At 41.1% G+C, this 25,902-nt stretch overlaps 1 long non-coding RNA gene across 1 annotated transcript; it reads right to left on the bottom strand.

Annotated features, from left to right (window-relative positions):
- Positions 1-2,824: 2,824 nt before the first annotated feature.
- On the bottom strand, positions 2,825-3,493 carry LOC147628243 (uncharacterized). Its single transcript, XR_015268191.1, has 2 exons — positions 3,342-3,493; positions 2,825-3,177 (listed from the first exon to the last, which is right to left on the bottom strand). It is a non-coding gene; the product is annotated as an uncharacterized LOC147628243 (long non-coding RNA).
- Positions 3,494-25,902: the final 22,409 nt, after the last annotated feature.

Below are 25,902 nucleotides of genomic sequence, written 5' to 3'. Positions count from 1 at the left end.
AAAGGAGCATTCTCATAATGTTAGTATGCCTAATCTTTCAGTTCATCTCGTGTCCTCTTGCTAAGCACTCTTGTAAACCTTATGATTAACCCTAATCGACGCTAGTATCACGTCAGTCCTTTGCGCCCTCGGAAGGTTCACTATATGTAAACCCTTTGTATCATGTGTTAAATGGTACCCTTTCTATGGTTGCCCCACCCACAGCCACGTATCCAGAGCCTATCATCGCCCACAACTGCCTATCCAGTTTCCACCACTAGTGGGCAACCCACCACCGTTGCCCATCTCACCGGTAGAGATAGTGCAGGGAGAACTACCACCACTATCCAGAGCCGATCACTGCCCAGAGGTGCTTAACCAGCGCCCCCGTCCCCTTCGACGGAGCGAGTGGGAAACCCACCATGGCCTCCCATCTCATCAACAAGGGGAGGACCACCACCACAGACAGCTCTGCCCAGCACGAGCTGAATCTGGGCAGCTCCACCCTGATCCGGCGGTGCTCCCGCCACATCACACCCAGATCCGGTAGCCTGATTCTTGCCTTGCTGGTCATTGGTGGTGCTCACTCCTCCGTCCCTACTGCCTCTGCACTCTGTGCTCCACGCTTCTCTAACTCCGCTTCGCCATCGTCACTACTTGTCACTAGCAAGGCTTTGAAGTATTGGTTTCTTGTTTTGGGGCTTTCTCTTAGAGACATCTTTTTGGAGTAGGCATCTATAGGATACATTGGCGATCACATCTTTTATCTCGTCATATCCGAGTGCTGTGTGTGCACACTCCCAGTTTCTCTTGTGTTTTCAATAATCGTTGAGTGCACAAAAGCACTCAAATCAAGGACAGCTTTAGCATACCAGCTTCTCATCTCATCAGAGACATCTCTGCTTACTGGCATTTCACGAATGGTAGCATTTGTATGTGGTAATAGATTTTGCATCTCGGGATGACCTTTGTAATCCCATGTCTTTGAGGACTATATCTGAAAGAATGACAGTGTGCATGGAAATCATGCATATGCACCTCCATCCTGAGATGGAAGAGAGAGAGGGATAAATATATTAACATCTACAAAAGACCCAAAGGGTCTATGAGACGAGAGAGAGAGAGAGAGAGAGAGAGAGAGAGAGAGAGAGAGAGAGAATAACAGACTAAATATATAAACACACTTTCCTGCAAGTTTTGTTAAGCTGAACTCAGCATGGTACCGAAAAGCAACATTGTTTTTACATCCAGAGAAGATGCAGCAGAAAGGGGCCACGACACAGCAAAAGTATGTCGCAGCAAGGGTTTTTTGACATGACATACTTCAGGTAGAAACTGACTGCATGAAAAATCTAACTTTGGCAATGATGTCCGCTCAAATTGTCAAGTGATATGCTTGTCCTCCTTTTTCTCTGTAGCACACTTCTGAGTTAAGGTTTTGTTTACAGGAAGCTTGGAAGATGTTCAGTAACCTACACCTGTTTTTTAAGACAACACGGGATTGCCATCTGAATTTGGACATCTTATGTTTTCTTTGAGCAGCCATGAGCATGATGGAAATCCGGGTTTCTCAGGTGAATGTTTGCCTTTATTGCCCTTGGTTTGAGAGCATGTATTGAGGCTAAAGCATTTTTAAAAAGTTTTTTCCTACATTGGGGTGGTTTACTTTAGTGCCTTGTATATGAAAGGTAAGAATAGGACAAGTGATCTATGATGAATTTTGAAATTTTCTTTTAAGGTACTAGCTCCACATAACACACCACCTATAGCAGCAAGAGGACATCTCCTCTACTCAAATTCTTACCCAATTAATGATTAAAATTTTTGAGTACTGGGCTAACTGAGCTTTTTGGAGGTGCAAAAGTCCACACATTTAAGCACACCCCCACATTCCTGTGATGGTGCTGCTAAGAGGGTGTACCATCAGGCCAGTGGCCGCGAACCTTGGAGCCCTAGATTAGGTAAAAACTTTCCAAAAAGGAAAAAGAATAAATGGACTATGATAACTACCTTTTCTACAAAAGAGGAAAATTTGGTAGCAATTTGGTTCTAGTTTTGTGAGCTTGATTGTGTCCAAGCTTTCTCAGCAATGTTGATTGCTAAAGCCTGAATTGAATTGCATTACTGTGTGGATGTCATGCCTTGTGAGTACTTAATGATGTAACACCTGATAAGTGCAGCATTCTGAATAGGCTTTCGTGTTGTGGAAGAAAATATACGGATGATGAATGTCAAGTTAGATAGTAGTTTATCTAATAGTGGGGAGCTATACAGCATCAAGGAGGGTTTGTGTGAGAAATCCATGTGCACATTGTGGTGGTAATTGGATTTATTTTGACTCTCATACAATCAAGAACTACTAGCAAGTGGCGTATAGGAATAAATGACGACGTATTGGCCATTCCATCCAGAAAACCATTATTCCTATACCTCAACGAATTCAAGTACTTGCTCTTGTGTGTTCTCAATCTTGCGATGAGTAGGCTCAATGACTCCGAGGAAGAGAAGCCAACATGGAGCGAGAATGTTTTCCTAGTTTGGATTTGGATTTGGATGTTGCACTCTCCCTCCTTCCTCATCCCTCCACCCAAGTAGTTGCTGATAGGATCCCCCCAATTCCCCCCTACACGCGCACACACACACTCAGATGGCAACAATGTGTGGTTCAAAGATCAGATGGCAACAATGAGAATGGTTTCACTAAAAAAAGGTGTGCGTGTGTGTGTGTGTGTGTGTGTGTGTGTGTGTGTGTGTGTGAGAGAGAGAGAGAGAGAGAGAGAGAGAGAGAGATGTACGAGTGCTGCTCAAATCTTACAGGTATAAAAACATATCCAGAAAGCATAAGAAAAAACCTCTTTGATATTTGATTCAATAGAAAGGAAAGTTATTCGTGGACTCATCACAAATTAATGGGCAAACTTAGTATACGAACCTATCCAAAGGGCATAAAGAAACCCTCTTTAATATCCACTATGATAGAAATACAAATTGTTCACGGACTCATAACAAATTAATGGACAAACATACAGAGACCACACACTTTGACACGGGTGCTGCATTGCCTTACTTACATGTTCATGTGAAAAGCAAGAACACTTAAGAAGATGCAAGACACTACCTAACAAGCACATAAACAGCATATATAATCCCAGGGATATAACCAAGACATGTGAGTAGCAGACATATCCAAAACTCTACCTGCAAAACCCCAAAAAATAACAATTTCAAGGTTAAAAATGATGTGTGTGTGTGTGTGTGTGTGTGATCAAGAAATTACAAGGGTAGTTATGAAGATGCAAGTTTGTGTGCTTCATATGGGAGGAGACATAATATAGATAAGGGAAAAGGAAGTAAAATAAAACCAAAAGTATATTTAAGGTGCTTCTTGCTCTTGATGATACGATCTCTGGTTTGGAGCATTAGGTACCAAGTTAGATGCTATAGTTATCAGATAAAATCAGAAGACAGAAGGTGCTTCTTGCTGTTAATGATACTGTATAAGGCACCGATAAAATCAAAAGGTAGAGAAGCCTGACCTTGGAGTCAGAATGTTGATGGGCTTGGCGGATGTTTTCCAAAAAATAAATAGATCGGTGCAGACGCAAAAACTTTGCTTTATTTTTTATTTTTGGGTAGAAACCGATGATGACCGACTCACATGAGTCATAGCACCCAACCACATTGATGGATGTGTTTTACTTGGTTTTTCCAATTAAAACAAAAGGTCGGACACTGTTATGAACACACCCCTGGCCCTTGGGGACCCTCTCGTTGGTAGCCACCTGTCCATGTGGAGAACTCCATGTCATGATGATGCTTAAAGCCCAAACAATGTGCAATGCGTTCTCCATCGAAAAATGGCGTTTCAATGGTATCGAGACACAATGGGGCAACTCACTTCACCCCAAGCTAAACCAAGTTACCACGGCTATATCCATTTCGATGGGTAAGGATGTTGTGTGTGTGTGTGAGTGTGTGGACGCACACGCATGTACGCATGTATGCATGTTTATGGTCACCCATGCATTTGTGGTGGCGGTGGTGGTGCTAGTGGTGGAAGGAGTTTGCGGAGCATAATGGAGTCTCCACCACATCATGAGTTTTGGTCACTAGTGACATTGTGCCTTTAAACATCTTAGTCCTACACATTGACAAGACAAGGAACCTACTAGTTTGGGTAAATATCTCATGCATTCTCCCACTTAAGAAACCATATTTGGAGACAAAACTATATCTTCGACTTTCCTAGTTATTGGACCTCTTCATTCCATAAGATTGATACTGGAAGAGATATCATCAACATTATTGTCTACTATACCTACCTTAATTTTTATATTTCTTCGCTGAAACAATTACTTTCACATAATCATGGACCACTCACAATGGCCTTTACAGCTCATTTCATATGTAAACTTGTCACTTCAAAGAAATTGGTAGTACTTTGTCTCTATAAAAAAGGATCCATATCATGACCCTTTCATGACTCTTTCACTTTGGTCTTTCATTTCACTCCAATAGAATGAACCTTATGGCATGTGGATGATAAAATTAATACATAGAGTCCACTTTTGAATATTGTGTTCTCATTACTTAGATTATGTAAGGGATGTGAAAGGGTTTTATGAAGATGAGTTCCTACTTAAGAGGTGTAACTTGATTAAGAAGTCAATAAGTGAGGTTGATTAGCAATAATCAAGGTTAGAAATTACTAGCATGGCATAAGGGGAATGCTCTATATATATCACTAGATATCGGGCAGGGTATTTAAACCAACTTGTCCACACACACACACACTATTCACACCAACTTGTCAACACATACTCACACTATTCACCAACTTGTCCACACACACACACACACACACACACACAAACTCACCCTTCCTTGTGTGTGGACATGCATACACACTATTGCTTGAGACACTATATTCAACACCTCTTAATGCTTGTTGGTAACTTGTCTTAGACTAACATTGTAATTACTAGCTTGTTGTTGGTAACTAGCATAGTTGATGTACTTGGGTTGGATAATGGAGGCGAGTTGGTGGTGGTCAGAAAGATTTTAAGACACTCGACTTTGGGTGTTAGTGGATTACCACTGGATTTTGTACAACGCGTGCCATTTATTCCATTTTGGACGGCGTTCATATTTATAAACATTGGACATATAAAAGCTTTCATATAGACATTTGATTTCATTACAAACGTTGTACATATTCATATGGTCAAGGGTTTACACCTGTTCATATTTATATGTTTAAGGGTTTACACCTATTTTGAGTACTAGACAAACTTGCACGTTCATTAAAGTAAGCTATTTTTATTTGAAGTAGAAACTATTTTGAGACCCACAAGCTATTTCAAGTGAATACGATAAAAAATACACCAAGAGGAAGCGTGGGCTCACTCTTGTGTAGAAGAAAATTGAACCCAATATCGTGTTTGTGTGGGCTCACTCTTGTGTGAGGATAAATTGGACCCAATCTTGTGTATTGATTTTTCTTTGTTATGTGTTTGCGAGTACTTTTCTTTGTGACTTGAATTATTAGATAATTTTCTTTTCCAACAGTGTTATCAGAGCCTTGATTGACACAAAGTACTTGTACAAGTTTGAAGTAATTGAAGGCAAGTGAAAGAAATTGAAGAAATGTGAAGGCAAGTTGAATTGGATAATTTGCTCTTCCAACTGTGTTATCAAAGAACTTGTACAAGCTTAAAGCAATTAAAGGCAAGTGGAAGAAATTGAAGAAATGTGAAGGCAAGTTGATGTTGCCATATATATAGGCAGTGATGTGTGTGAACACACTTAGGACCGCTGGGGCACTTTTTTCCTCTTTAGGAGGTTTTTTCCCTCGGCTTGTATAAACGCCCATCATTCTAGGACTAACTTATCTTTTGTACATTGACACAATGTAATACTTTGTGTTGTGTGCATTCTTGCTTCTTGTTCTCCAAGCTTTGTGTGCTTTCCTGCAACCCTAATTCCAACAATTGGTATCAGAGCAGGCATCGGCTCCCAGGGCTACATCGCCAGCTCTCTCTGACTCACGTTCTTCGATTGAGGTGAACTTTCACGAGCGCTTGCAGGTCCCTAAACTCTGCAAATGAGCCCACAGGGCATTGCATTCTCAAAAATCACATCTGAGGTCGTTTCGGGCTCCGTTTTTGCATTTCAAGTTCTGCACAAGTGTTTTCGTCATTTTCTGCAGAAATTTCGACAGTGCAGTTTTATGCAAAACAGGCATACGTGTTCTATTGTAGACCATGCTACATAGCACGAGTTGTTTTCTGTTCAGTCTTTGCTTCATTTTACAGGTAGCTTTTGCATCAGTTTCAGTCAGTGGCCATGGCTGATAACAATAATGATGTATTTCGCATGTTATCTGCTGATGACAAGTTGGATGGAGACAGTAACTACCCACTTTGGGCATACATGATGCAGCATGTTTTGGTTGCAAAAGGAGTGTGGAACATTGTGCAGGGTATGGATGTACGTCCAGGTTCTGTGGATGTAGGATCTGTTGAGGATGTTGTAGGTTCTAGCAGCTCTACTGTTGCTGCTGTTTTACCCATTGTTGAACAAGCTCGTTGGGATGGTGAAGATGCACAGGCTCATGCCTTGATTGCACTTTCTGTCAAGCGTAACATCACCCCACATATTCGTTCAGCTAAAACAACAAAACAGGCTTGGGATATTCTAGCTGGTTTGTATGCAGGTCGTAATGAGGCAAAAATCTCTTACCTGCATAAAGAGCTAGAATCGAAGATTATGCAGGAAGATGATGACATGAATGTTTTTCTTGCTGAGATTAAAGATCTCAAGGAACAGTTGATTTCTGCAGGTGAGATTATTCCTGATCATTCTCTTGTGCAGACTGTTCTTGATGCTTTACCTGAGTCATATCAGCCCCTTCCACTGTTTCTTCTCCTATTAATAGGTCTGCAACTTCTTCTCCTTCCACAGGTAGCAACAATAAGTCTGAGAAGGCTCTTGATAAAGGCAAGAAAAAGATCAGGTGCAACTATTGTAAGGCAAATGATCATGTCATTAAGAATTACCCTAAGCTAAAGGCTAAAGAGGCAAAGAAGGAAGAGTCAAATGCAGCTACAATAGTGGATGCTTCTACAAATGCAGATTCTGCAAATGTTGTGTAGGATACAGAATGGGCGTTTAGCGTGTATTGCCAGTATGACCCATCTGTACATGATGCCTGTTTGGCAGTTTCTGTTGACTCTCATGTATGGTATTTTGACAGTGGTGCTACAAAGCACATTACCTCGCATCGTGATATGTTCACTTGTCTTGAGGCTGTCCCTAATGGGAATACTATCACATGTGCCAATAATGCTTCTTACCCAGTGAAGGGCATTGGTAAAATTATGCTTACTGTTGCAAATGGCGGTGCTTTCACACTTTCAGATGCTTTGTATGTGCTAGGGATAAAGAAGAATCTATTGTCTGTCTCTGCGCTTGCTAGACTTGGACTTGTAGGCAAATTTGTGGATGACAGATGTACTGTTCATGATTTGACTTCTGGTGATACGATTATTGTATCTGGCACCTTGTTTCGTGGGCTGTATAGGCTCAATTCTTATGACAAGTGTGTGGAAGATTCAGCAAATGCAGTTTCTGATGAAAAGGCAGTTTCAGATGCAAAACTATGGCATGCTCATTTTGGTCATCTGAACTTTGCTAGTTTGCTGCATTTGCAAAAATTTGATATGGTTGCTTTATTGCCCCCTCTTGAGGCACCATTGAAACATGTTTGTGAAGGCTGTATTTTGGGCAAAATGCAGCGTTCTGCGTTTCCAAAGGATGGTTCTGTGTGGGCCACTCGCGAATTGCAACTTGTACATAGTGATGTATGTGGGCCTATGCAAACTCCGTCATTTGGTAAACACTTGTACTTCGTGACTTTCATTGATGATTACTCAAGGCATGCATGGGTATATCCACTGAAGGCAAAGTCCGAAGTGTTCTTGTGCTTCAAACAGTTTATGCTTATGGTTGAAAATGTATCCAATTGTACTGTGGGCACCCTCCGTTCTGATCGAGGGGGGGAGTACATGTCTAAAGAGTTTGATGCATTTCTGGCTAGTCGTGGGATAAAACACCAATGTACAGTGCAGTATACCCCTCAGCAAAATGGTGTTGCTGAGAGAAAAAACAGGTCACTTATGGAGATGGCACGATGTATGGTCAAGAGCCAAGCTTTGCCACATGCGTTTTGGCTTGAGGCTGTCATGTGTGCTGCATATGTACTCAACAAGTGTCCCACTAAGGCCTTGCAGTCTATTACTCCATACGAAGCTTGGCATGGCAGGAAACCTTCTATTAGTCACTTGCATGTCTTTGGTTGCTTGGCCTATACTTTAGTGCCTGTGCAACAACGCAGAAAATTGGATGATAAGACTGTCAAATGCATTTTTGTTGGTTACAGTGTTGAGAGCAAGGGTTACAGATTGTATCATCTGCAATCAAAGCGTATCTTGATTAGTCGAGATGTTGTTTTTGTGGAAGATGCTGTACAGCCTTTGTTGTGTGAGCTCACGGGATGTATTTGATATGCTGTTGCCTCTGTTTACAGGTGGGAATTCAAATGTAAGTCCTAATGAGGTAAATATTCAGCCTATGCAGATTTCAAACGACATCATAGATCAGCCTATTTCTGATGCAGATTTACAGGATGTAATCTATGAGGATAGGGCTGAAAATGAGCAGGCTAGAGGTATACCTAAATGGCTGGTGCAAACCTTGCATGATAGTAAAATTGATGCACCTATGTCCAGTCGTACTCGTTCAGGTTTTCAGCATGCTTCTTATGCATTAGATTGTTATGCTTTGGCTGTGTCTAGTATGTGTGAAGAGGAAGAACCTCTTTCAGTTGATGACGCACAAAAATCAGACAATTGGTTGGCTGCAATGCAAAGTGAATATGATGTCATAATGAAGAATGGTACATGGTCTTTGTGTGATTTGCCTATTGGTAAAAAGGCCATTGGATGTAAGTGGGTTTTTAAGTTGAAACGAAAGCCAGATGGCAGTGTTGATCGCTATAAGGCTAGACTTGTTGCGAAGGGTTATGCTCAAGAAAAGGGCATTGATTTTGATGAGACCTTTGCTCCCACTTGTTGTATGACTACCATTCGTAGCATTTATGCATTGAGTTGGACATAAAGACTGCGTTCTTGAATGGAGATTTACATGAGGAGGTGTATGTATCACAGCCTCGTGGTTTTGTTCAAAGAGGGCAGGAAAACAAAGTGTGCAGGTTGAAAAAGGCTTTATATGGTTTAAAGCAAGCTCCACGAGCTTGGTATGAAAAGATACATGTGTATTTGACTGCACAAGGTTTTCAGAATAGTCCAACAGAAAGCACTTTGTATGCTAAACGTGTGGATGATGTACATCTAATCATTGCTCTATATGTTGATGACATGCTGCTCACAAGACCAAATGAGAGTCATATTGCTGATTTTAAGGCTGATTTGAATGCCTCTTTTAAGATGTCAGATTTGGGACATTTGCATCATTATTTGGGGATACAGTTTAAGCAGTATGATGGAGGTATTATTTTGTGTCAAACAAAGTATATTGAGACACTGTTGCGGAGATTTGGCCTTGAAGAATGCAAGCCTATTGCTACTCCATTGGAGACAAGTTTGAAGTTGAGTCTTCATGATGCTCGAGATCAATTTGATGTCACACTCTATCATACAGCTGTTGGTTGCCTCATTTATGTATGCATTACAAGGTCGGACATTCAGTTTGCAGCCTCACAGGTGAGCAGGTTTATGCATAGCCCAGGGTCTCAGCATTGGAAGGTAGTTAAACGCATCTTTCGCTACTTGAGTGACACCATACATCTTGGGTTGTTTTATCCCAAGGGGGGATCGTTGCCGCCAAATTTACATGCTTTTTCGGACTCAGATTGGGCTAGTTGCTATGACACAAGAGTGTCCACAAGTGGTTTTTATTTCATGCTCGGTAGCTCATGCATATCTTGGTTGAGCAAGAAGCAATCTACTGTGGCCACTTCTAGTTGTGAAGCTGAGTACAGGGCAGCTTTCACAGCTACGGTTGAGTGTGTGTGGCTCAGACGGCTTATGGCTGACTTGGGTGTTGGACAGGAGTCTGCCTCCTCTATCTTCATTGACAGTCAGAGCACATTGGCAGTTGCGAGAAACCGAGTTTTTCATGCTCGCACAAAGCACATTGAGGTGCATTATCACTATGTCATGGAGAGACTCTCAGCAGGAGAGATCAGCTTGGCCTATGTGCCAACACAGGACAACCTCGCCGATCTTTTCACAAAGGTGCTTCCTTGTGAGAAGTTCGAAGCTTTCCGCAAAGTTTTGGGCTTGCTCCCCTTTGTGGATTGATCTACTTCGGGCATGGCACTCCCCTATACATGAGTGCCAGCTCTCGTTCACACCATCACTCCCAGGGGGGGGATTTGTTGCCATATATATAGGCAGTGATGTGTGTGAACACACTTAGGACCGCCGGGGCACTTTTTTCCTCTTTAGGAGGTTTTTTCCCCCGGCTTGTATAAACGCCCATCATTCTAGGGCTAACTTATCTTTTGTACATTGACACAATCTAATACTTTGTGTTGTGTGCATTCTTGCTTCTTGTTCTCCAAGCTTTGTGTGCTTTCCTGCAACCCTAATTCCAACAGTTGAATTGAAGGTGTCTTTCAAAAATTGAAGACTTACATGGTTTTTATGTTGGATAATGACCAAAGGGCAAAAGGAGATGGAAAACCATCTGTAGAAATCTACTCAAAATCCCAAAAGCATTTTCTTCATGCTTAATCCTCTTCAAATTCGGGCTTTATAGATGTGTTTGGCTAGGCTTGGAGATTGCTAAACCATTGTTATATCACCCAAAGCTTGATGTTCGTCACCTTCCCTTAATCAAGGACTCATGGGCGACTGTAAATAAGCTTTCCTCTTCCATGTTTTTGTTTTTTCTTGTCATGGTTTTAAAAAATACAAGCTTTTAAGCTCAAAAAAGGCTTTAAAATCACCATAAAAGCTTTTAAGCTCAAAAAAGGCTTAGAAGCTTTAAGCTTAAAAAGGCTTTAAAATCACTATAAAAGTGTTGTACATAAAGTTTGGTGCAAAGATCTAAAAACTAGAAATTTTCTAATAGCTCTTCAAGGGTTCTAAATCATTTGTAGTATTTTTTAAAATTTCATTTGATATTTTTCAATAAATTTTTGAGCCCTAATAGCAATTTTTCCCATTTTGAAGCCTTAAAAGCTTAAAAATTATCCAAAAACCCAAAATAGAACTTTTTGGCCATTTTAAATCCTTGTCAAGCCTAAAAAGGCTTATAAATTACCACAAAAATCCCAAAAAAATAAAATAAAATTTGTCTTGAGGTTTTCAAAGTAGTTTGTCGTAATTTTTTTTCACTTGTAACTCTCGAGTCATGTTTTTTCCACCTAACCCAATGGATTCGGACCCTGCTTTTAATTAAGCTATCACAACAAACGACACCAGTAATGAACTTGCTAATGTTCGAGATGGTAGATTCACCAATCCTCCACTTCCACAACCGACCTTTGAAGATTAAATTCAACTCCTCGAATACTTCAAGATTAGTAATAAAAATGCCTCGTCTTCGAGCAACACCTTGTCGACGGTAATCAAGTTTTTACTCCTACTTCTAAAGATGCATGTGATCATCAAGGCTACCTCCGATGCTTAAGAAACTAAAAAGGACAGTAAGATTAGCCGTCATACTTTTTCTTTTATCAAATTTGATGGCAAAAAGGATACTTGTCTTGTGCTTTCATGGTTAAGTCAATAGGATGATTACTTCTGTGAAGAGACTTTTTCATAATGGGATAATATTAAATGTGCTACCAAACTTATGGTTGATTGTGCATCACTATGGTGGAATGTTCTCTGCAATAGCTTTGCCCAGCCTACTACTTGGGAGAATCCCAATGTAAGGTGAAGGCCAGCTTTTTACCACCATAGTTTACCCGTAAAGCTTGTCGTGCATTGGACTCTTTGTCTATGTTCGAGTGCAAGACGATACCTCAATACACCGAGAAGTTTTGGGCCTTGGCAAACTGCCTAAAGATACTATTCAACATTGTTATGAATCTAGTCTTGAAGAAAGAGGTAAACATATTCAAGCCTGCTTCACTGGGGATGTACATGATAAAGAATGCAAAAGAGGTTTAAACAAGCCTACTCGACACTTCAATGCCACTTTTCCAAATAATCGACAACAATTTTTGGGGTTTAACAACAATCGGCAATCTTTTCCTTATCACTACAGTGCTCCTATTAGATCATGTTCTTTTAATAATTTTAATGCAAATAGAAAGATTTAGGTAGCACGTAGTACTGCATGCACTACTCCTATTCAAAATATAAAGGCTGTTAATGATCAAAGCAATGCAGTTCATCCAAGCCTATTAGTCACAATACTAATACTACCAAAAAACATCACCCTATGTGCTACAAGTGCAATTAACCGAGTCACTTTACTGCTCGATGTTGGAAGACCTCTAAATAACCAGTTGCTTAGCTTCACAATAAAAGATAGTGATTATGCTCCAAAATGGTCCGAAGATATGTTACACGATGATGGTAACCCAACCAAAGTGACATGCCATATTTTAGCTTATTTATTTCTATAAATGAAGGGTAAAATTAATGGTCATGATGTTGTAGCATTGCAGGATGATGGTAGTACACACGATTTTAGTTCTGAATTTGTTATTAATAAATTACAATTAGAGACATCTATATCTCTATAAGGTCAAGTTTAGATTTCAAGGTACACATTATAATGGCACTAAAGAAATTATACAGTTAGAAATTGCCATTAGTCCTTATAAAGAGAAGAAATTTCTTGATTACACCTCTACATACTTCATCTTCTTAGGCATGTCTTTTTATCATTAGTTTAATCCCCAAATTGACTATGTTATACATATGATGTGGATCACACATAATCATGAAATTTTAACTCTTCACTACATGAAATCTATCCATTGGTATCACACACTTAAGAAAAACATGCACTAAGGAAACATGAGAAAGCTTACATGGTTTACGTAAACGAAATTGAAGCAACTGATTCGGCATAAATTATCACATCAACAAGCTTTTCCAGATCAATTTAAAGATTCTTTTGCACAGATGACCTACCCCTAGGACTTTCTACATCTTGCTTAGAAGATCATACCATTCAGATTATCCTCGGTAGTCAACCATCTCACAGAGTCCCTTGTAGAAAAAATAAAATCCAACAAAAAGATATTCAACAATAAATCAAACTGTTAGACCATGGTCCAAGGAGTTCACCCTTTGGAGACCTAGTAATTTTAGTCTAGAAAAAGAACAAAACATATTAGATGTGCATCAACTCTAGAGCATTGAATAAGATAACTGTTAAAAATAGGTATCCTATTCCACGTGTTGATGATTTGTTAGATAAGCTTCGTGGTGCATGTGTGTTTAGTAAGATTGATTTAAAATCTAGATATCATCAAGTTCTTATGCATACTTTTGATGTTTAAAAGAGGAAAGCAAGAGGGAACAAATGATTAGCACTCCCAAACCCAAACCCTAAACACACCACACATGCTAGATTAGAGTTGCAAGAGAGAGGGAGAAAGAGAAAACTCCGCTTCTATTGCACAAATGGGAGAATGAATTACAAACAAGAGAAATGAGCTTTTATAGTTCCAAGCCTTTTTCCACTAGGCCGCCCAGGAGTAAGTGACCCGGGACGCCCAAAACATAGTTACAAGGCTTTTCTCTATGGTTTGGCCAACTGGCCAAGATCCTCTTGTCTGTCCTTTGAAGCTCAATACTTGGGAGCGTCTTTAGGGTGTTTCCATCAACAAATAACATGATTTACAATATATAGTGCTGGTGCCCATTACATAAGTGTGTGGACATAGTTGTCGTAGGAATTTGTTAACCTACTTCCCTTCCTAAAGTCAATCGCGTCCGTGATCGGTGAGGAGTTGTTGAGGCACATAGGGAAGTGTCACACTTTTCTGGTTCTCCTGTCTCTTCGAAAATGAGAGGGGGTGGGAGATTTAGTAAGATGAAAATAAGTTAGTGGAGTGTTGGGGAGCGATTAAGTAAACAAGCTAGTCTGATGGACTCCTATGTGTTTCCTTTTTTGTATGTGCCCAGTAGTAATCTTTATTTTATTTTCAAAGGTGTTTTTTTTCACCTGGGTGGTGGGACATCCTCATTGGAGGAGTCAAAGTACTTGAATGAGTAGACTAGCATGGAATACTAAATGACTAGTTTCCAAGTGGGAGGTGGTATTATTAAGGAGGGATTAGAAAAACAATGGTATTAGTAAGCAAGTGACGAGGGGGGGGATTCTGGAGGGACAAGCAGGCAACACACATGGAGATTGCTTACATTGTGAGAGGATGTATGTCGATGGAGATGTACATGAAGCTCTAGCATTTTTGTCAAGACACCATAATGGGTGTCTTGGCTCCCGTGGAGGTATCGGTTTGGGGTGTTCTCTCTTTTTCTTTTTGTGGGTTGTCTTCTTCGGTCATTGAAGTGATAGGATCTTGTGTGGATAGGAGTGGTAGTTGATGGTGAGGATCCATAGGTGTTGAGTCGAAGAAGAAGTTTTGTGTAGGATGGATTAGGCATGAAGCACGTTTATTGGGGTGAAGCGGGGTGATTAAGAAGATCCAGGAGATGGGTCGTACCATTGACCAGGCTTGCGTCCACCATGGTCCCCCCATTTAGAGATGTATACCTGGATGGCTTTCAATGATGAAGCTTTGTGGCGGTGTGTGCACATAGGATGGAGCCCAATGAGATTTGCAGGTGTTGTACATGGGCGAGGGCAATTGGTGGGCCTGTGGTCCTAATCACCTAGAGACTCTCTCTTTTTTTTTTGACATGTGTTTATTGGTCAGCACCCCTAAGGAGGGTTTTGTAATGAGTGGTCCATGTGGCTAAATTTGGGAGCTTACCTTTAAGTTTATCTTTGATTGGTTGGAGAAGCTCACCCATTTGTAGCACTGTCCCTTGGTTTGGTGATGAAGTCGAGGGGCGGGGTGGAGCTTCGTGAAGGAGGCTCCGTTGGGAAAAAGGGGTGGGAAAATTGAGCTTTTGAGTGCCCATGGGTTGGGTGAGGGCAAGTCCATAGGATTTTGTGGAGGAGCAGGGGTTGCTTGCCTGTTGGTTGCCAAACTATCTTCGTTGATTGGATAGGTAGTACTGATGTGGTAGGTGTGGTTTGGGAAAACTGGTGAGGGGTATTGTAACCTATCATATGTACGTATTTTTAGATCCATTTTATTCGGTGAATTTTAGCATCCATATTCAATGTTGAATAGTACGAATTACTTAGACGACATAAAAGATTAAGTTTGGTCACAAATTTAGTAATTTAGATATGTCAATTTAGGGTCAATTTAGGGACTTTTTATGCATGTTTTGGGGTGTCATTTGTATGTGATTTCTATTCTATACTTAACCATGTTAGATAATGTATAAGAGGGTCCTAGTCAGTGGTTTAGTCTAAAGGAAACTCATATGGGGATTTACATAATAAATATAACCACATCGAGTGCCCGAAACGGGGCTCGGACATCAATTTGACCCTTAATTTTCAGTAAACGGCCTCACATGAGGGAGTAGATAATTTTATTTGTCAGAGAGGCGAATTAAAGAAAGTTAGTTCATCACAGGATGAATAAAGTCCGAGTTCTGATAATTGGGAGATTCTGCATGGGGTGGCCGGTATTCGCGAAACGAATCCGACACCACTTTCCAGTGTTTTTTTAAAAAATGCATCTTCTCTAATTTGGTTCGAACACATGTTTTTAGAAAAGTTTTTCTATCTTTGATGATTTTGTGCATGATAATCTACTAATTCTCGTGGGTTATTTTTTTTTGGAGGCTTCTTCCTGAGCCTTGAGGATTTTCTGCGCAGGATAGAAAGAGAGAGAGATTTTGAGATTCGGGCCGACCGTCCTTAGATAGGGAACGCCGGACAGAGATTGTGATTTATGCCCTCTGGGAGCCATTTGGTAGAACCCAGAGTGGACGAGATTTACTAGAGGCATACCCGGGATAGCCGCCAACGTCCCAGAGTGGACGAGAGGCATACCTGGGATAGCCGCCAACGTCCAGAGTAGTGGTTGGTGAGTGGACGGTCGTTGGAGAAAGGCCCTATTGGCTAGATCTTTTGTTGGTGATTCTCTCTATTATTTTTTTTAGATTTTTGTATTGACGAATATTACTGTTACTTTGGATTTTGCAAATGAATATGATTTGTTGAAAAAACACTATTTTTCTGAAGTATGAGTGATATTGTTTTCTGTAAGATTTGGAACATTTTGTGTTAGAATATAGAACAGAATTTGGGTACGTTTCAGGTATGCCTTACAATCAGTTTCTCACTCCATAGTCGAAGGCATGCCATCCCTCAACGTGTTGAGCGTTCAACATGGGAAGATATCCACTGTCCCATTGGATGTCGTCACACAGTTGTTGGCAGGCCAACCTAAAGAGGGCCACATCCCAAAAGAAACAACGCCCTAAACACATTGGCCACGAAGAAGATGAAGTTAGCATCCACGTGGGCTGATGAACAAAGACCACATCATCCTCTTTCGAGAGCGATGATCGTGCCCAAGCTACCACTCCCCCATGCAGCCCAACAAAAACTCACCAAATGGGAACAACGACTGACCACATATCCCAATGCCATTCTTGAGAAGCAACGCCTTCAGGAAGCCCAAGCACTGGTAGAGCAATACCAGAGTCACCTTGAACTGCCACCCATTTTTGTCACCTTTGACCTAGTGCTTGAGTGCGTGCTGTCCCCCATTGAACCTGAACTTCCGCACTAGGTAAGGCTGGATCCCCCACAAACGCTCAAGGCCAAGAGGATCCGTTTGCCAACATGATGTTGACAAACAATGATTTTGCCTCACACGTGCCTCCTAATCCTTCAGTGCCTATTCCTATCGCAGCCATGCCCAAATCCCACGTTCACATTGAACAACGCGATGAGAACAGTGACAAAGAGTCTGACAGTAACTCACAACATCTGCACACCAAATTTGCTTAGGTATTTTATCCTCCTATGGCCACCAAATCTTGAACTCCACCCTTATCAAATACGGACCCAACTGAGCTTCTATATACTATGCTGGTCCACCCAATGATCAAGGCCCCATCCCTCAAGAAACTCCTACTCATCAATGTGACCTAGCCGGCCTCTCTGTCTTCCTTCCCTCCCAAAATTCCCATGGGTACCTTATTATTAAAAGGTAGTCCAAATTTATGGAATGACCTTCGGGATTGGATGGAACGCAAACTACAGGCTTCTATGGAGGAGGGCACTACCTGAGATTCCTCGAACGAATCTAAGCCCCATCATCCAGACTTATGAGTTCCATCACCACAACCCACAACCCAAAGGCACACCCACAAAATGTGCTAGGACAATACTTTGAAGGTGATGACACAAACGCAGCATTTCCCATTTCCTATAATGAACATGTGGTCAAAGGCATCCTAGATGGAGATGCTGGTGTAAGCATCCTCACACGAACATGTTGGGAAAATTGGGGCCAACCACGCCTTGATCTCACTACATTGGTGATCAAGCTTGCAGACGGGAAATCTATAAAACCCCTAGGCCTAGTGCACGACTTTAAGGTTAAAGTCTGTGACATGACATTCCACCTCACATTTCTGGTCATGGACTTTTGTAATGCCACCTATGATGCCATCTTGGGTCGACCCTTCATGAGACAAACTCGACTGATCCATGACTAGGACATGCATCATGTTTACCTCCACAAAGGGTCTCAAACGCTTAAGGTCAATTTATATACGTGGCACTCACATTCCATGGCCAAAGCTCCCTTTGTTGAAGACTTTGTGACCAAGAGCAATGATCTCTTGGTTTACGATACTTGTCATCAAGCCCTTGATGACATGGGGGTGCCATGCACGGTCGCTTTTGTCAATAGTTCGGATGAAGTCGACCAATAGTGCCGAGTTTGCTTCTGTCAATAGTGATGAAGTCGACCAATAGTGCCGAGTTTGCTTCTGTCAATAGTTCGGATGAAGTCGACCAATAGTGCCGAGTTTGCTTCTGTCAATAGTGATAAAGTCGACCAAAACTGGCTGAAGATCCTTGCTACACTTGACTCCCTCCCAGATCGTAAACATGGCACCCAATTCATGATCTCAAATGGTCAGACCCTCCATGAACCCTACAAAGCCATTGCCTCGCTTCACACCCTCAGTGTAAGTGTAGCTCCCCAACTTGAAACAACCACCCTTAGGGTCTAGATAGATTTCCCCTTTGGTAGAAATATGCAATGAAGACGTGCCTTGCTGTCATCCACAGCTAGCCACAATCTTTTTCCATGGGAAACATGGGTCTCTCTGGGCAAACCATCTCTTAACACTCTTGGGGGGTTCACCTAAAAATATGTAAGTATAGCACGTGAGTTCAAATGAAGGGGTTTTTTAATTCAAAAATTTAAGGTAAATTTACAGAAATACATTTACAAAAGGGGTTTTTAAATCGATTTTTTTTAAAACCTATAAGTACATAAAGAAAAAGGGGTCATTTTATTCATGAAAAATTTACAAGTAAGGGGTTTTTTAAATACCCCTTGAATGCACGTGATACATAGGGTTTCTTAGTAGTGCACCCCTCGAGTTAACACTACCCATGCCAAAATTCAGTTGCCTAGTGGAAACTATATACAAAGCCTTGGGTCCTTTACACAAATTGTACATATTGTCTCTAACCTGTTGGCTTGTAAGTTCTATGTGGTTCCCACAGGTGAGATCAATGAAGCAGTCATCCTTGGAGGAAGCTGGGTCCAGAATGCTACAAGTACAATCAACACAGCTACTCTCAAGCTCCCCTAGGGCAAAGTAATATTGATTCTCTGGGACGTGGAGGGCCTTGAATCTAATCCTCTGCCGCCACCAACTACTTTCACAAAGGGTACTCCCTCACCCCCCACAATAACTGGTAAGTCTTCCATTACCCCTGAACTACCACCAATGAACTACCACCAAAACTCAACCCACTAAGAATATGGATTAGACTCCGAACCGCAAATGGTCTACAATGGTGGCAAGCCCACATCTATCCTATGGTCCACACCAATATCATATTCTTGGAGGCATGGAAAACACTTGGGAAACCCAAACCAACAAAAGAAGACACTTACATTCAAATATCACATGAATGCATTTAATGAGTTTTGGGTATTTCATTCCTAAAATTTCTACTGGAAATAACCATTTGGAGTGCAGATTTTATGGTATCAATACAGGAGCACTCTAAGGCCGGATTAGCATTGGAAGAGTGGATTGATGCCACTCATTGCCAAATCAATTGGCGTGAAAAAATGGCCACCATGGAAATCAATGGCCAAGAAGCCACAGTCCTCTTATGTCCCCAAGAGGAAATCATACACACACCCTTGCCCCTGACTACCCTTCCCCCCACACCCCATGCCTCACCAAAGCCAGTCGATCAGCCACTCTCGACACCATTCACCAAATGACAATCAAGCCTCGTTCGTCGTGACATTGACCCTCAACTCTGTGAGTGCCCCTAAAGTGTGCAGAAGTGGTTTAGGGTCCATGTGAGGCACCGACAAAGGGAGATGAGGTGTTAGGGGTGCCATGGGGATAGCGGAGCACATGGGCTCCACATATTTAGCAATGGACCACCGTGTTTGAATCTTTCCATGAGAAATGGGGTTTGCCTAGAGAGGCAACAGTTGGAATGGAAAGATTGGTACTGGAGAAGGTCGTGGTGGCGCGTTGTGTGAGTAGTTAGTTTGGGGTGGTGACACCAGTAAGGCTTGGGGCCCGAGAGGAGATGAAGGTAATGTTACAAATGAGCTATGGTGTATCATTGACGCGGTGGCCAATTACGTAGAATAGCCATTAGGAAAGCTTTGGACTCACAAACTAATCGTCTAAGGGCTTTCTCTCTCTTCCATGAATCAAGGAAAAGTGTAAAAATAATGTTATAATATTGCTCCTCTCTCTTCTCTTTTTGAATCTTGTACATCTCAAAATATTATTTTTATAATAGATTCACTTATTATTTTATTAACTGTCCAAGAATTGTACTAGACTTGCTCAGAACTCGAATATCTTAAAAACTATTTTTTTGTTTGAGCTGGTTTCGAATATCTCAAAAGATATGACATTCTTAAATTCCCAGATTCATTTATGAACTGAAGAAACAATCATTTCATGATTCTAGAAGGATTTTATCTTAAAAATAGAATATCTTGATTTGTACTTTGTATTTCATATTTTCTTTTTACAAGTACGTAAATCCGTGCTTTATCTACATTCTGGTGCATTTTTATGTTTTTTTATAGAGATTTGAAGAGAATATACATTTTTAAGATTTTAAGAATGTGTTTAGATTTATTATTTTAGAGAATAGTGCATTACAGATTTTCCTTTTTTTGTGATAGAGCTTCTTCTTCCCTTTAGGTTATTTCTTCTTCCATAGCTCATTTCTTCTTCTACTTTCAAATTAGCATCTCCAGACAGTTTGTATTTCCCTCCTGTTCTATTGCACTTGTTCACTACAAAGCTATATAATGAAGAGTGATTTGATTTTTTGGTGCCATTTTCTTGGAGCCAACAAACCATTTCCCTCTTCATTAGTCTTGCTATCAACAAGGAAAGAAGTAACAAAGAGACAACACAAAGCTAACACAAAGATGCAATAGAGAACAAAAATGGAGGTTAGTAATGTTTTGATGTTGGTTAAATGTTCAATTGAGTTCTATAAGTTATGTTTTCCTGTTGGTTATGTGCATTACTATTCGTAAATAATAAAGTTAATAGTAAGATACATTTTACTATTAGTTAATAATAATAATATGTGTATTACTATTGGTTAATAATAATAATGTGTTAAAGTCGGTGTTAAGTTACACATATATGAAAATAATCACACGAGATAGTGATGTACCTAAGTGTTTCTAGTTTTTTGATGTTTTAGGAAGCAAGAAGCTCTAAGAAGAGAAGTATACACTTCCATCTAGATGAAGAGTATGCCCCATTGTACAAGAGAATTGAGGTTTCAATGATGAATCCATCTCGATGATGTAATTACACAGAATAGCAGGGAAAAAACATATAGATCTTTGGGTTGATGGGTCTATATATCCACCTGATCCTATTTACACAACTATCTCCCCAATTCTCAGGACTAACATCATTTGTCAAGTATTTTTGTGAGGGTAATGCGGGGTTATAGGGTTATACTTGAAGACTTGCAACCCAAGCCCATGTTTTTGCACAACAGATCATGAAACGTAATAGATCATTGTTGGCAAAACAAGAAGAGAACAATGTTTTGCAATTTGCTATGTATGACATGGTAATGCAAAATGCCAGTTTGATCAACTAGGTTAATGATTTACAGGCTAGCAATAAGAAAAAGACAATGCTAGAGAAGACTTTCACTTATGGGCCCACAACGACACGGGAGGTACGTGACGCCAAAGGTCATATAAACCTATGCACATGTTGGCAAAGACAGGTGGACAATATAGGCAAAGGATCTATGCACAACATGATAGCATGCAAAAGATGTTAGGAATTGAAAAGGTACTCACTAAAGATATGGTGAAGTCTGCGCTTCAATGCCCAAAGTTTAAGTCAGTTTGGTGATGAAGTTATCATACTTACAAGAGGTAAGTGATTCCTTCAAATCAAATGATATGCAGGGAATATGTGATAAGGTAGGAATAAGCTCTCAGTCTTATGGCATGATATACAAACATTTAGATACAAGGTTTAAAAAAGTGTTCCTCTTCCTAAACCATTTCATGTGGTGAAAGCACGACAATCATTAAACAGTAAGGTGGAACAATTAATTGGTGAGCCAATGCACTTATGTCACAGACATGTATCCAAGTATGGGTCAAAGGAAGTGCCGTTTATCTTGCACACAAATAACAATTTTGTATTAGATGTATGCAAGTTACAATCTCTAGTGGTAAAATTTGTTCCAAAATGTGAAGGCAAGCTAAAATTTGTTTTGAAGCTTGATGAAAGTGAGGTTATCAAAGGTCAGAAGTTAGAACATGTTAGTGTAACTCTCATGAATAGAGCACTAGAACCTAACATCTTGCCTGGTCATCCCGATTACTTTAGTATCATCTCTCTTTTGTAGATGCTTGAAGAGACTGTTCAATGCCCTTGATCACATTCCCCCAATGTCAATCTTCTAGACTCTGTTAAACCTCTTTCCATTCATGTAAGTCTTGCCCTTCCCTCTACACATGCTAGTTTTCAATATGATGTAACAGATTGTTTATGATTTTTAATGCATGTACAATCTCCACAGTAGAAAGATGGGTACTCCTATGGATGGAGGACCTTAATACATGCCAAATACGTATTGGCCACTTATTTTGAAGAAGAGTTGTGTGGTATTAATGGCTTTTTTGATGAGGATGGTAACAACAGCAATGGTGGTGAGTCCATATTTGGAATGGGATCTAGTGCAGAGGTAGGGTCAAAGGAGCCTTGTGTTTGTCTATAGAAAGACATGCCCATGGAAATGGAAATCCAAGTGATGTCAAAATGCTCATCACAGAGTGGTAACCATCACTCATCTGAGAAAGTTGGAGAGGAGATGCATCTTGAGGCTATGTACATGGATTTGTACACATGTTATGAGGATGTTGATACAGTTGTTCCAAGTGACCAAGAGATAGATGAGGAGTTCGACATACTTTTGGATGATGCTTGGGAGTTGTATGTGGAGGAAATGGTGAATTGTTTTTTCTCAAGATCTCAGGTGCACCTGGATTTTGGTGTGGAGGACAGATATGAAGAGCCTATTAGTGCTATGCAAGGTGATATGGGATATGGACTTGAGGGACAACGTGGATGCTTATGACTTCTTGGAGGGAAAATGCAATGTTGTAGATGAGGTAAGTATGCATGATGAGTGGGACATTGATGATTTTAGTGAGAATGAGCCAGAAGAGCTTGATCTAGAAGTAGAGGTGAATGTGCAACATGCATGTACCATGATTGCTATGTTAAGGAGCAAGTGTAATAGCCTGCTTTTGTTTGATGATGATGTTTGTGAAGATATTGATGATGTGTTGGATGCTTCTATGGACTCCTCTGATATGCTGAATCAGAATGTTTCAAAACATGACGAAAGGTGATTCCACGGGATTTTATGAGAGCCCACTAGTGCTTGATGTGAGACCGATGTTTATGGGTGGTGTCTTGGACTTGCAAGGCAGTCGAGAAGGTGCCATAAGCTATGTTGACGAAGACATGATGCATGAAATGGCCATGGACATGCCATTTGATCTTGGAGGGGTGGAGAATGTGGTCCAGATGCATGGATTGCACCCCTGCCTCACGTTTGATCTAGTGGAGGATCACATCGATGTGGTGGTTGTATGAATATGCCAATAGGAGTGTTTGAATAAGGTTTTTGCCAGAATAAGTGGTTGAGCATGAATGCTCTTACCAAGGGGGGGTTCAGCAAAATATGATAGGTTTTTTTGAAGCCATTGGTGGAAGGCATCATGGTGTGGTCACATGCAAGACCCAGTCGGAAAAAAGGAGTGGTACGCATGAGTGTGTGTCTCCGTGATTTAAGAGGTATGGACGAAGGACCCTGCACACACTCATGTGAATCATCTCTTAAGGGAGGCCCAAGCTAAGCAAGATATGAGGGTTTACAAGCCATGCAGAAGGAAAAAGGAGGGGAGATAGTGGGTGCCAGCTGGGCGGCATGAAGCCCGTGTGGAGACCGTGTGTTGGCACTGTGAAAACAGGAGAAGTCATGTCGTGGGCTGGGGCTGTAAGGCTTAGAGAAGCTATGGGGCAAGTTGGCTCGAGCACCACAAGGCCTGGCCCACAAGGTGATGCAACGCATAGAGCAAGGCTTGGCCACTAGTTGAAAGAAGCGGCTACAAAGCGAGGTGCACCATGACACCATAAGGAGGTGCATAGCAGTAGCGACAAAAGCAACCGGCGGTTGCGCATCAAAGAGTTCAACACGATGTGGAGCAAGTGAAGGTGAGAAGGCTGGGCGGGGCGCATGACAAGGAGAAAAAGCACAGAAGGGCTGACACGCGTAGCATAGCACGCTACTTACTGGGGCTTCACAGCACAAGGCGCTGGACGCCACAACAAAAGGAAAACATAGAAGAGGTGGTCGGTGCGCAACAACAAGGAGAAAGGAACGGCTTTCGTTAGCTATTGGGGTGCCTTGCCATGCTGTGCCAACGTGCGCTTTCCAAATAATCCATCGCAATCCAAATTAATTAAACACAGCCGGAGCATTAATTAAACATAGCCGGGCGAAATTGGATTCTGGTGGCAGCACGCAGGATCACAGGCTTCCACCCAAGATTGAACTTAACGAGCCATGCTCTCTCTCTCTTACACGTCACTAAACACCAACTAATCGCGGTATTAACACTAACTAAAATATCTCTCTCTCTCTAAGCAGAGAAACTGAACACTAACCCACAGACACACACACCTCTTTGCTCCATGGCAGCATCAACTATCCTTTTCTCCTCAGGTGGGCTCTTTTTCTCCTCAGGTGGGCTCTCTTTGCACTCTTACTGTTGCAGGCAAGAGAAACAGGAAGATTAGCCCCCTTTGTTCACCCCTTTGTTTAAGGTGGGCTCTCTTTGCTTCTGCAGGGATGGCACTAACACCAACTAGGAGTGGCAAGGAGAAGCTTCAATTTTCTCTATACTCAATGGCAATTAGTGATGGCCTTCCCTCCTCGACTCGAACTCCTATGGTGGAGCGTCTTGTAAGCATGAAGAGCAGCAAATCGCTTGCTGTTTCATTAGGAAATCAAGAGGAGCAAATTGAATATTGTGTTAGATGGTCGTCGCATGTGGTAAGTCAAAGTCGTCTTTCATTGGTCACATACAGTTATTTGTGGTTTCAAGAAATTTTTGCTTATGACAATGGTCGCGCAAGTGATTTTCCACATATGTGCAGCAATATGTTTGTTCACATGTGTGCGCATATGAAGTTCGTGCATGCATAAGACCGCTCACGTGTTTACTACTTTGAACATGCATGCGCTTGACGCTCCATACGTTTGTTCATATGTTTGCGCAAACATCTAAGAAAACATGTGCTCATGCATACGTTTCTTCACTTGTGTGCTTATGTTTGTGCACAGAAGATTGTGCATGCATGTGTTTGTTCATATGCTCGCTCACTTGTTTACATTCAAACGTTTGCGCACATAAGATTGCTCATGCGTACGTTTGTTCATGTGTATGTGTATGCATATGTTTGCACAAACATCTAAACAAACTTTGCCCACGCAAAGTTTGGGCACATAAGATTGCTCATGCATACGTTTGTTCATGTGTATGTGTATGCATATGTTTGTGCACATAAGATTTCTCTTGCGTACATTTGTTCATGTGTATGTGCATGCATATGTTTGCACAAACATCTAAGCAAACTTTGCCCATGCAAAGTTTGCGCACATAAGATTGCTCATGCGTACATTTGCTCATGTGTATGTGTATGCATACGTTTGCGCACATAAGATTGCTCTTGCCTACGTTTGTTCATGTGTATGTGTATGCATATGTTTACACACATAATATTGCTCTTGCGTACATTTGTTCATGTGTATGTGCATGCATATGTTTGCACAAACATCTAAGCAAACTTTGCCCACATAAAGTTTGCGCACATAAGATTGCTCATGCGTATGTTTGTTCATGTGTATGTGCACACACATAAGATTGCTCATGCGTATGTTTGTTCATGTGTATGTGCATGCATATGTTTGTTCATAAATGCATGCGCACATAAGATTGCTCATGCGTATGTTTGTTCATGTGTATGTGCACACACATAA

The sequence above is a fragment of the Cibotium barometz genome, chromosome 19 (genome assembly GCF_041138505.1).
Source record: "Cibotium barometz isolate CiBa-2024 chromosome 19, ASM4113850v1, whole genome shotgun sequence".
Lineage (NCBI taxonomy): Eukaryota > Viridiplantae > Streptophyta > Polypodiopsida > Cyatheales > Cibotiaceae > Cibotium > Cibotium barometz.
This window is presented reverse-complemented; position numbering and strand designations above follow the sequence as displayed.